The sequence below is a fragment of the Musa acuminata genome, chromosome BXJ3-1 (assembly GCF_036884655.1).
Source record: "Musa acuminata AAA Group cultivar baxijiao chromosome BXJ3-1, Cavendish_Baxijiao_AAA, whole genome shotgun sequence".
Lineage (NCBI taxonomy): Eukaryota > Viridiplantae > Streptophyta > Magnoliopsida > Zingiberales > Musaceae > Musa > Musa acuminata.
In genome coordinates, this window is record NC_088349.1 from 35337878 (window position 1) to 35346215 (window position 8338).

The window sequence follows — 8338 nt, forward strand, 5'->3', positions numbered from 1 at the left end:
TTTTAATGTCGGCTGTTCCTATTCGCGTCATGTCCCATCTCAACCTCATCGTTGGTTGTCTGCCTCTCCATGTGATTCCTCGTCCCTTCACAGTCCCATCATCAGTATCGTCTGTTGTTGTCCTCAAAGCTCGACAACAAAATTAAATATGCATTTATCATATTTTTATTTTTATTCTCCAATATTTTTTCTTCAAAAACAACCAAAAAAAAAAAAAGAATAATGCTGATTTCTTAGTAAGGCTGCATTTGTAATTATATTCTAACATTGACCTTTGACTTCTCTGTCTCTATTTTATATCAGTCTCCCCCTCCAATTTATTTCACCATTCTATCTTCAGTAACCTCCATCTGTTGATTAAAATATGTCACATTCAGCCATAAAAAAAACAAAAAAAATGAAGATTTGACTCAAAGCAAAGCCCTTCACATTGATTAAGATGTCGAACACCTTGTTTGTGAGCATACCTGCCATATCTTTACGTAATCTTTATACTCATCATTTGTCTTCTAAATTTGCCACATACAAACATCTACATGTTCTTACAAGAAGGGGTCAGATCACAGCAACCAAGAGTGGATGACACATCCTCTACTGTGGTCTTGGATCTTGTTGGCACTCAAGCTTCAGTTTCATTTGCTTGATTGGATCTTGTCAAAGCTGAAGCCAACCATGATTAGGACTCTAAATATTTGTCGAAGATATAATATTATATTTGAATTAATTTAAGATGAAATTTTCTTTGGATAGGATTAGAGGATTAGTCAAATCGGCTTTCATATGGGAATTTTGTTAGAATTTGTTTGTGGTTGATTTTATTCTTTATCACTTCGTGAATCAGATTATAAATGATTGTGGCATATAAAATTATGATACTATATTTTATTATAAAATAAATATTTATGTGTAAAATAAAGATCGAAAGAGATTAAGAAAATAACCACATATTTACTAGGGATGGAATGAGTCACATATATAATAAGTTTGATATATGTTAATTCTGATCCATTTGATTAAGGCTCATAATCGATTTTAACATGCCATTAGAGCTAAACGAGTGAGTAAAAAAAATAAATGATATAAAGAGATAAAGACCACCAACTCGGTACACTCTCCTGACTCGTCAGTGATGCTCTTCATGTCTGTCTCCTAGTGTGTCGTGAAGTTCACATCGGAGGTTTCAAAATGATGGAGAGAAGTCAATTCTCTCCAAGTGATTTCGTTTGATGACCTAATATCCTACATCCAATACCTCAATAACTTGTATCAAACATGGCTTGCACCATGTATCCCAAAAGTTTAAGCTCAAGTTGCATGAATGAATAGCCGATTAATTATGAATTTTCAGCATGTAATTCTTGGATTCAGCTCGTAGGTAAGCTTGGACGATTGATTTGAGCATTGAGCTCAAATTTGATTTATTAAAAATAAAAAACAGTGGAGATGTGCATAACGAGGGGTACATGAACAAAAAAAAACAAAGAGATAAGAGAAAAGAGAAAATTAAGGTTTTGAGAATTTTGTTAGATAATTAATAAGCTAAATTTTACGTGAAGAATCCTTACAATAAGCTCTACATTCTTAACTATACCGATCTACAGTTTATCCTCTCTAAGATACTTTTCTACTATACCAACTTGATAAGACATAAAATTTTCTTTTTATGAAATCCATCTATGGTGATGATGATATGTTATTATTAAGCGAAGATATGTGTTATTGATTTTATTGTAATCCTCTAGTTATTCTGAAGAAGACTTATTATAAATTTATTATCATTATTTGTGATAATGAAAGTTTGAAGCGGACTATGATTCTGTAGTTTTTCCTGTATTAGGTTTTCTACATAAAAATTCGGTGTCTCACTTTATGAATGATTCATTGTTCTATTGTTATACTACTCTAGTTTATATTTACTTTTGGTAACAAGTTGGTATCTTAGTGGGGAATCTCATTTTGATACACAAAGATAGAAAATAATTATTCCACTCTAATAATTTTTCCCAACAAGTGATATCAGAGTCAGGTTATTTGGTGTTAATTTTTCTTATATGATTGAAATAGAAGAGTCAGATGGTATGATTAAATTAAACTTATCAAATTATTCTACTTGGAGGCGTATGATGAAAAATTTGCTCTATTGTAAATATTTGTATAAACCCATCAAAGTTAAAGAAAAATCTTCTACTATAGAAGATGAGGAATGAGAGCTTCAACATAAAAAAGTTATTGTCTATATTAGAAGATGGATGAATATAAATTGGCATGAGCATATTTCTAATGAAACTAGAGCTGATGTTGTTCGATAAAAGTTAGAAAATCTCTTAGCAAAAAAGACAGTAGGAAATAGAATTTCCTCCGAAAACTTGTTAATTTAAAGTATAAAGATTGTGGTAACATTGTTGAGCACATAAGTCTTTCAAAGTCTTGCAAACAAGCTGATTGTTATGAAAATAAATGTAGATGATGAGATACAAGGATTGTTACTTCTCAACTTTTTACCGGAGAGTTAGGAAACGTATGTAATGACAATTTGTAAGAGACTCTAACCATAGACATGATTAAAGATAATTTGCTAAATAAAAATGTCAAAAGAAAAAAAATAAGGAGAATTTTCTTCTGGTGCACTTGTTATTGAAAAATAAGAAAGACATTGAAGAAGTCATAGTAGGACTCCACATGGTTATAGAGGAAGATTCAAGTCTAGAAGTGTAACATCCCCCATTTTTAAAAATTTAGTAAAAGGTTTGTTTGTAAAAAATAAGGATTATTTAATAATTATTTTATATTAAATGATATTATATTAAAGGTTTATGGCTAGGGACCTAAAAGTAAATATTAGAAGTTTGATATAATTTATGAAAGATTCAGATTTAAGTTAGAAAAAAAAAAAAATATATATATAGTGGACATGTGTCACTAACTAACTTAAGGTTGGTGCCACTTATCTTTGCTCTAAAGATGACACCTAGCCCCTTTCATGCATGCATGACACCTTGCAACTTTTGTATTAGCCAAAACCTAAATAATTAGATGAAAGGTTAAAGAAAACAAACCTGAAGAGTTGCAGCCAACGTGAGTTTGAGAGAAGAAGAAGAAGAAGAAGAAGAAGAAGAAGAAGAAGAAGAGCTTGAGGTTTTTCATCAATTTTCTCATATTTGGGATTCAAATAATTTGAAGGCAAGTGTTCTAACCCAATCCCACAGTAACCTTAATCTCTGTTTCCATTTTTTATTCTGCAAAATTTGAAAGATTTCAACTGAGAACCATACATTCTTTCGTTTTAATATAAAGCTATGAATCGGTAATTTTTCGGTAATCTGACCTCTATGCAATGTTTCGATCATAACATTTTGTAATAAACTCTGATTTAGACAAAACCTATTCCATTTGAAAGTAGACAAGAAAATCTTTATTTTGATAAATAGATCGAATGATTTGGAGTTTAAATGCCTACTAAGACTTCTGTCTAAATTAACCCTACAGATTCTGCAAAACAGGGACTGAAATTTCTGACCTCTTGTTGCTTAACTACTTATAACTTTCTGCTGTGAACTTAGATTCATACAAAGTATGATTTATTCGAAGCTAGACTCAAAATTCTTTCTGTATATACCTGATTTGAAATTTTTGGAGTACAATTACTAATTGAAACATCTACTTTCATCGACCCTATGGATTCAGTAAAACAGAGCTAATATTTTCAGACCTTACGCTACAAAATTATCTGTAACTCCCTATTGTAAATTTCAATTCTTGTTAAACTTGATTTTACTAAAACTAGATTGACAAAGCTTTCTAATGACACCTATTTTGTATAAATTAGAGTATAATTGGTTATCTAAATAGTTCATACAATGTTTCTATCAAATTCTGTCAGAATCGAGCTTTGGTCGATTTCGGCTTTCCTTGTTTATTCTCTTTGGAAATCGATTTCGGCAAAAACTCTTACTTCAGTTAAGCTTTACATTATTACCTTAAATTCCTGTATACTTTTGTCCTCTATTTATTTGTACATCTGCAGCTATCATCTAAAGATCATGTTTGCATCGTAATGATTCGGCACATGCATCCCATTGTTCCACATTTGCTTTCGATATGTGCCGCTTCCAATTTCATTTCTTTGGACATTGAATTTATCTAACTTTCTTATTTCAATTGAGCTATATATGGTTTCTTGAAATCCTTGTATGCTCTTACTTTTGTTTCCTTTCAAATCTGAATACCTTGTGAAAGATTATGTTTGTATCGTATTGACTCGAAAGGCATATGTACATTTTGTTGTTCCGCATGTGCTTCCAATATATGCTAATTTCATCATTCATACTGTCCCTTTATACTTTGGTGTTTGTGGGATAAATGTGAACCTTTGCCAGAAATGGTAAAGGGAGTTATGCTTAGAGCCCGCGATGCTCTGCCGATCCCCTATGACTTCACTCAGACGTGGGTGGATGGAGCTCCCAGACGTGGGAGACTTATGTTTGTTGGTCATTCAGAAATGGATGGACCATATTATGTTATGATCCCACTTCACCTTCTATGTGTTTGATATGATATCCAAAGCTTTGGCTATGTTTCTATGCATGCTTTGGATAAGAATGAAATGAATGCATCGTTATGTGACATTTGAGCTTCTATTCATGTTTTGTTCTTTGATATATTTTCGAAATGTTATAAGTCTTTGTTATACCTTGAAAACTACCATATGTCATCGATATGCTCTTTATGCCAATGATATGCTCCAATTACCTTTCCTCGATTGTATAAATAAAATGTGCTTCGAACGATATGATATTGTAATTCTGCATTCAAACAAAACATGCTACTGTTTCATCCTGTATCTCTGCTTTGTATTTTGATACCTCATTTGTTTGAAAACTGTCCTCTTTGCTATGGATATGTTAGTCATTTGCTGAGCTTTATATGCTCACCCCGTTGCTATATAAATTTTTCAGGATAGCTTATCGCTCACTAAAATGTGTAAATTGGGTTGAGGCAGTGGAAGACTAGAAGATTTTGGGGCAAATATTTTGTACTGGATAGGTTGATGTTGTATAAGTTCTTTTTGGGTGTAATGAAATATCAATGACAAATCTAGATTGATGTATCTTGTAAATATTTGAAATGTATCTCTTACGTCAGGATTTTGGAAATGTTAAGTCTAAACTGTGTACTGATATAAACATGTAGTACATGTTGGCTTTGTGAGTGCATTAATTGCTGCGCTTATGGATTTATGATATAGTTATGGTTTAGTTAAGTTGAGTTTTGGATTTTAAGAATCATCTAGTGACATGATGTATGATTATAAACTGCACAGGTTTCGTGAATTGTGGATTGTAGAGGTGAATGACTTGAATGTTTTTCTTAGTGACCTCAAATGTGTGATTGGATCTTGGATTGTTTGTTGAATTAAATATTATTAATCTTGAATTAGGTTCACACCTCCTAAATGAGAATTAAATTCGGGGGGGGGGGGGGCGTGACAGAGTGGTATCAGAGCATGGTTTGAGGATCACTGAAATATTTGATATGTTGACGTGCAAAATATATTAAGGTCTAGTGAACTATAGTGATTGGTGAAAATTTTCTTTGATGCATTTTTTGGAATCTAGGATGACGAGGACATTTAATCCTCCTACTTCATCTGCTTTTGATTAATGAAGTATGATAATAGGGTTGATCGGGGATATTAAATCAGAGTGGCGCAATAAAAGCGTGGTGAACCTAATACATTTGTAGCAGAAAAAAATAGATGATGCGATTGGAGAAGATATTTGATGTACGAAATTGTTCTGATGATCAAAAGAATTTCTAGAGATCAAGAACAGGAATAGCAAGGACAAGTTTACTAACAAAAAAAAAAAAAAAAAAAAGAAAGAAATGAATTAGATTGTGATAACAAGAGGGTTAAGACATCATCGATTTAACAAGGGAAGTCACCACAAAAGATTCAATCCTGTGTACGATGTGAATTAAATTATGAAATAAGTTTGTATTTGTAGGTGACTGGAGCCTATTTTGCTTGTGGAAATTTGGGTCATAAAATAAAAGACTGCCCTTTGGACAAGAAGAAAGAATCACTGCCGCATAAATCATCAGCCTATGTCAGAGTGTATGTTATCACGGAATATTTGTTTTGAAAGAATGCAAATATTTGTTTGACCATGTGTCTCATCTATGATTTGATTTGCAATATTTTGCTTATCACATGGGCATTCAACCTAAACCACTGGATTGTATGCTATATGTAAATACGACTATTAGGGATTGTTTGATAACAAACTCGATCTGGTCATCTTGTTTGATTTCTATTGGAGAACACAAACTTCTTGCTGATTTGGTTCTCCTAGATATTTAGAGTTTTGATATTATACAAAGTATGGATTGACTCTCTTCCAATCATACCAGTATAGATTGTTATACAAAATGATCACTTTTTGTATACTAAATCATCCCATCTTTTATTTTGAGAGTATTGGCATGATTTACCTCATTGCCTAATGTATTTCCAGATGACTTGCCTGGTTTACCTCTAGATAGAGATGGTGGATTCACTATTGATTTGGTCCCTGGGACAACCCCAATATCTAAGCCTCCTTACAGAATGGCACCACTCGAGCATGAGGAACACTTAAGAAATATATTATCCATACTAAGAGAAAAGAAGTTGTATGCAAAGTTCAGCAAATGTGAATTTTGGTTGAATGAAATTGCTTTCTTAGGCCATGTGATTTCAGGGAAGGGTATATCTGTTGATCCAAAGAAAGTGGAAGCTGTTGTTAAGTGGGAAGTACCAACAAACGTGACAGAAGTTAGAAGCTTCTTGGGCATGACAGGTTATTATAAGAGATTTGTGGAGGGATTTTCTCGAATCGCTCAACCTCTCACCAAACTCACTCAAAAGAATGTGAAATTTGTATGGGGTGATGATTGTGAGCAAAGTTTTCAAGAGTTAAAAAGGAGATTGACTAGTGCCCCTATTCTCACTATTCCAAGTGGTAATGAGGGATTCATGGTTTACACTGATGCCTCAAGAAAGGGCCTTGGATGTGTTTTGATGCAAGAAAGGAAAGTGATTGCTTATGCTTCTAGACAACTAAAGAGTTATGAACTGAATTATCCAACTCATGATTTGGAATTGGCAGCAATTGTTTTTGCTCTAAAGATTTGGAGGCATTACTTGTATGGACGAACATTTGAAATCTTTACTGATCATAAGAGTTTAAAGTATATTTTTACTCAAAAAGAGTTAAACATGAGACAACGAAGATGGATAGAACTTCTAAAGGATTATGATTGTACCATTCGTTATCACTCGGGTAAAGCTAATGTTGTAGCAGATGCCCTTAGTAGAAAATCTACAAGTTTTATGGCGACTTTGGTTGTGAAGCAATTGAAGTTATTAGAAGAGAATTATGATTCAAATGTTATGAGAAAAGGGCAAAGACTCAATGATATTAATCGCCTCCATCCAAGTGCAATCTGATCTCATTCAACAAATTAAAGGAGGACAACTACAAGATCGACGCTTGATCTGCTTAAGGAATGAAGTAAAAAATGGATTGAAAGTGAATTTTCGAGTTTCAGAGAATGGCCTATTGAGATTAGGGAATAGAATATATGTTCCAAATGACTCAGATATCAAAAATCAAATCATGAGAGATGGTCATAATTCAAAGTACACCATGCATCCTGGTAGCACTAAGATGCATAGAGATCTCCAAAGTCATTATTGGTGAGAAGGCATGAAGAAGGAGATTGCAATATATGTTTCAAAGTATTTGACTTGTCAGCAAATCAAAGCAGAACACCAAAAACCTGAAGGTTTGTTGCAACCTTTAGATATTCCTGAATGGAAATGTGAATGTATTGCCATGGACTTTATTTCAGGACTACCCCGAACTTCTAGAAAGCATGATGCTATTTGGGTTATTATTGATAGGTTAACGAAATCTGCACATTTCCTACTGATCAATATGACTTATTCTTTTGATAGGCTTGCAGAATTATATATATAAATGAAATAGTAAGACTTCATGGTATTCCAAAGGAGATAATCTCTGATAGAGACTCCAGATTTCTATCTAGATTTTGGAGAAGGTTATAGGAATCTATTAGCACTAAAGTCAAGTTTAGCACTGCTTATCACCCTCAAACTGATGGTCAATCAGAAAGAACCATTCAAACACTTGAGGATTTGCTTCGACCCTATGTTATGGATTGGAAAGGTGAATGGGATAAAGATATCTCTCTTATTGAGTTCACTTACAATAATAGTTATCATTCAAGTATTCAGATGGCTCCTTATAAAGCTTTATATGGGCGAAAGTGCAGG